We start from the raw sequence: 5521 nt of genomic DNA on the forward strand, positions 1-5521 counted from the left end.
TGTCCATCACTCTTTTGAGAAAGCATCTACAAAGCAAGACCCTTAGGTTCAGGGACTGGAAACCAGTTATAGTAGAGTGCTGAGTCTAGAAGAACTGATTGACTGTTTTCTTGCGAGTTCCTCAAAGGGATCTCAAAATCAGTTTACTTAAAACAGATACCATTTTCTCTGAAGTTGTGAGACCAGGCAACTGAAAAAATCTTGGTAACACTGACCCCAAACTCATCTCCTTTATGACTTTCCTATCTCTGAAACTGATACTACCATCACGGCGAAGACTGCGCTGATGAGATACTTGAGTTCTGCGGCTGTATCAGTCCAACGTGACCTCTTAACTCATCGTTTACCCCTGGTGCGACATCAACATCACAACCACTGTGTACTGCACAGTGCTGGGCACATCGTCATCTTTTGTGAAAAATATTTACGGAATGAATGAACATTTCTACCAGATTGTGAGTTCCAGAAAAGCAGGAGCAGAGGCTCTCCTACATTGCATTCTGTAGGGAAGTACAGAATCTCAGTAAGTAATCCTTCAATTAGGTGCATCTGTTAAATTCCATTGATTGGAATCAACCTTTTCAGATGGGCACATTTGAAATGCAGTGGAAAGCTTATTTCAGGATTTAAGAAATATTTGCATCACTTTTAAGGAGCTTATTAAATTCTAAAAAGAGCCAATTTAAAAGCCTTTTTATTGAACCAAGAGCGAAAGTAATGAAAACCAATTTTGCAAAGTTAAAAAAACAGTGAAGCTCTTAATAATAATTGTTTTTGAACTCCCCATTGCTTCACTCAATACATTTTGTTTCTGAGTAAAACTTTTCTTTCCTCTTGGGAACTCCTTAACCAGTCCCAAAGTTTCACAGTAATTGAAGTTGTTAACGACTCTGCCAAATGCAGATCACCTGCCTGGGAGTTTGAATCACTTTTAAAAGCTCACTAATATTGCTCGTGGTGCAGAAACATTCATGGGTGGTTCAGAAAATTCCTGCAGGTTCACTTCAGTTTTTTTTTCTCAAGTTAAATTAAAGTATTATTAAATTTCATATGTTTTATTGGATCTAACATGTCTAGTCCAATTGTATTCTTATGAAATTATTTCAAAGTATCCGGACTGTTATATTCTCTGTCTCCATCATTGGATCGTAGATGCTAGATCTTGCCGGGGACTCTGGGGGATTTGCAGCTTTCTTCTTTGTGCTTTGATGTATTCCTTGACATTTTTTTTTTATAAAGAGCACTTCTCATTTTTGTAAAATCCATATGTCATTACTTGATTTCAAAAATTTACTTTCTGTATTTCAGGTTCAGTTCAGACAATAAAGGCCTATCGAGCTTCTACTGTATGCTAAGATGCGTATGAGTTAGATGGGGTCTCTTCCTTATGGAGATTTCAGCTCAGCTGGAGAGAGAAACACATATAAGCGTGTATGCTGGGGGTCTGTGCAGGAGACTACAGGAATGGAGGAGTTCTCTTGGAAGAGAGAGCCTGGGTATGACAAGGACAACTACTAACTGACCAGAGGCTGGGGGCAGAGAAGGCAGAGGCCTAGAGATAAGAGAACCCTCTTACCCTGTTGGTGTATGGAAAACAGTATGGAGGTTCCTCAAAAAACTAAAAATAGAGTTCCCATATGATTGAGCAATCCCACTCCTGGGCATATACCCAGACAAAACTATAATTCAAAAAGATACATGCACCCCTATGTTCATAGAAGCACTATTCACAATAGCCAAGACATGGAAACAATCTAAATGTCCACTGACAGATGAATGGATAAAGAAGATGTGGTACATATATTACAATGGAACACTACTCAACCATAAAAATAATGCCATTTGCAGCAATGTGGATGCAACTCGAGATTATCATACTAAGTGAAGTAAGTCAGAAAGAGAAAGAGATACCATATGATATCACTTATATGTGGAATCTAAAATATGACACAAATGAACATATCTATGAAACAGAAAGACTCACAGACATAGAGAACAGACTTGTGGTTGACAAAGGGGGAGATGGGGTGGAGGAGGGAAGGATTGGGAAAAGAAAAGAAACATTGGGGTTGTTCTGTCTTGCTGCAGGCCTCACTGGGATTCCTGGTGACTAATGTGCTGAGCACAGTCAGTGTGGAAAGATACTACAGAGGTATCCAAAGATCAGCTCAAGAAAAGCTTCCTTCCTATTCTAAGACTTTATACACATCCAGGCTTTATCTGTGTCGCCTAGTGGTGGATTTTAAAGAATATCTACTGTCTAATATTGTCAGAAATGGAAACACAGATCTTTTCCTGTACGTTTAAAATACACTGTACATGTATAAAAACAGATGATTGAAAGCAAGATCCTTTTGGACCCACCTCCTAGAATCATGGAAATAAAATCAAGAATAAACAAATGGGACCTCATGAAACTTAAAAGCTTTTGCACAGCGAAAGAAACCATAAACAAGACTAAAAGGCAACCCTCAGAATGGGAAAAAATAATTGCCTATGAAACAACGGACAAAGGATTAACCTCCAAAATATACAAGCAGCTCATGAAGCTTCATACCAAAAAAGCAAATAACCCAATCCACACATGGGCAGAAGACCTAAATAGACATTTCTCCAAAGAAGACATACAGATGGCCAACACACACATGAAAAGATGCTCAACATCACTCATCATCAGAGAAATGCAAGTCAAAGCCACAATGAGGTATCACCTCACACCGATCAGAATGGCCATCATCACAAAATCTGGAAACCACAAATGTTGGAGAGGGTGTGGAGAAAAGGGAACTCTCCTGCACTGTTGGTGGGACTGTAAGTTGGTACAGCCACTATGGAAAACAATTTGGAGGTTCCTTAAAAAACTACAAATAGAACTACCCTATGATCCAGTAATCCCACTCCTGGGCATATACCCAAAGAAAACCATAATCCCAAAAGAAACTTGTACCATAATGTTTATTGCAGCACTCTTTACAATAGCCAGGACATGGAAGCAACCGAAATGCCCATCAACAAATGAATGGATACAGAAGATGTGGCATATATATACAATGGAATATTACTCAGCTATAAAAAGGGATGAGATGGAGCTATATGGAATGAGGTGGATAGAACTACAATCTGTCATACAGAGTGAAGTAAGTCAGAAAGAGAAGGACAAATATTGTATGCTAACTCACATATACGGAATCTAAAAATGGTACTGATGAACTCAGTGACAAGAACAAGGATGCAGATACAGAGAATGGACTGGAGAACTCGAGGTATGGGAGGGGGCGGGGGGTGAAGGGGAAACTGAGACGAAGCGAGAGAGTAGCACAGACATATATATACTACCTACTGTAAAATAGATAGTCAGTGGGAAGTTGTTGTATAACAAAGGGAGTCCAACTCGAGGATGGAAGATGCCTTAGAGGACTGGGGCAGGGAGGGTGAGGGGGACTCGAGGTGGGGGGAGTCAAGGAAGGGAGGGAATACAGGGATATGTGTATAAAAACAGATGATTGAACTTGGTGTACCCCTAAAAAAAAAACAGATGATTGAACTTGGTGTACCCCCCCAAAATAATAAATAAATAAATAAAATTAAAAAATAAAATAAAATAAAATACACTGTATGTGCATAGTGTCTTCCCTTAGCCTCACAGCTGTCTTACTTTGTTGCTTTATCAACTTACCTCGAGTTTTTGTTTCACCGAGTTCTTCTAAACTCTAAAATATTCTTTGGAAATTTTCTCCTCTTCCTTGTCACGATGTATTATTTGTTCAATGTGTTGCTAGGTTCGATTTTCTAAGATTTTACTTAGGATTTTAGCATCTATGTTTATAAGTAAGATTCATCCATAGTTTTTCCTTACTCTCTCCTCCTTTCCCTTCCTCCTTTCCTCTTTCCCTTCTTTCTTTCCTAGCACTCTTTTTGTCTGATATCAGTATTAGGGTTTTGCTAGTCAGCATAACAGGAAGAGATCTGGAAACCATATTTTTATAAGTTCTTGATCAGTATAATGAGGAGAACATCTGTTCTTTGAAGGGTTAGGAGACATCTCCCATTAAACCCTCTGGGCCTGGTGGCTTTCGAGCAGTAGATCTTGGATTGTCTTTTATATTTCTTTCAAGGTTATTGATTTATTCAGGTTTTCCACTTTTAGTTTTTAAAATTATCATATAGTAACATTGTCTTTTCCTTTTGATGTATGGTTCTGTGAATTTTAATACACGTAGATGTGTGTTATCCTTACCACAATCAGCATACAGAACAGTTACAACATCCCCAAACTTTCTCATGCTCTTTATAGCCATACTCTGCCTCCACCTCTAACCCCTGGCAACCACAGATCTATTCTCCATCACTACAGTTTTGTCTTTTCAAGAAAGTCATATAAATGGAATCATACAGTACGGACCCTTATGTCAGATTTCCTTCACTTAGCAAAATGAGTTTGAGATTTTTTCCATGGTACTGCATGTATTGGTAGTTCATTTCTATAGCTGAGTATTATTCGATACTATGGTTGTATCACAGTTTGTTTATCCATTCTCTCATTGAAGGACATTTGTGTTGTTTCCGGTTCTGGGCTATTATGGCTAAATATTTGCACACAAGGTTTTTTAATGCACACTGGTTTTGAGCACATAAGTTTATTTCTTTAGGGTAAATACCCACGAGAGGGATTTCTGGGTCATATGATAAGTGTATGTTTAATTTTATAAGAAACTGCTAAACCATTTTCCAGAGCAGCTATACCATTTTTCATTCCCACCAACAATGTATGGGTTCCAGCACTACTCATTTTTGTTCACTTGACTTGTCTTTAACTATATTTCTCTATACTGTTGATGGTGGCTTGTATTTTGTTTTTTGGGTGTTTTTTTTTTTTGGTGGTGGCTTCTTAACTGCATATATTTGATAAATTTTCACGGTGAGCTTTTGTGGTTAAAATTTATTTTTATTTATTTGGGTTGTGTTCTGTTGGTTTTCCTGTAACTAAGGATGCATGTCTTTCAAGCATTGTGGAGAATCCGTAGTTATTACTGCTTTGAAGGTTGTTTTTTTCCACATTCTCTTTAATTTCTCTTTCTGAAACTCTATTAAGTATATGTTGGACCCTTTCATGCTTTTCTACATGCCTCTTTCTTTAACTCTCATTCATATTTTCCAGCTCTTAATCTCTTTGTGTTGCATTCAGGGAAACTTCCTGAGAAATGTCTTTCAAGTCACCAGTCCTCTCTTCAAATATGTCTAATTCCTCAAATTGTCCATTGAGGTTTTAATTTGAGTGCTAACATTTGTCATTTCTAGAATTCATATTGCAATTAGTCCTTATCTTTTTTGGTAGTATACTGTCCTTTTTTCAAATTTGTATTTTTTTATTTAAAAAATAACTCTAACACATTTGAAAATGTTTAAAAATGTTTTAAAAATAAAGTTTAAAAAGTTTAAAAAATTTTAAAAGTTTAAAAGTTTTAAAATAAAACAAGTTTAATGCTGTATTTTACAGTGTTTTTGATATGGTTCTCAGATC

The sequence above is a fragment of the Hippopotamus amphibius genome, chromosome X (assembly GCF_030028045.1).
Source record: "Hippopotamus amphibius kiboko isolate mHipAmp2 chromosome X, mHipAmp2.hap2, whole genome shotgun sequence".
Classification (NCBI taxonomy): domain Eukaryota; kingdom Metazoa; phylum Chordata; class Mammalia; order Artiodactyla; family Hippopotamidae; genus Hippopotamus; species Hippopotamus amphibius.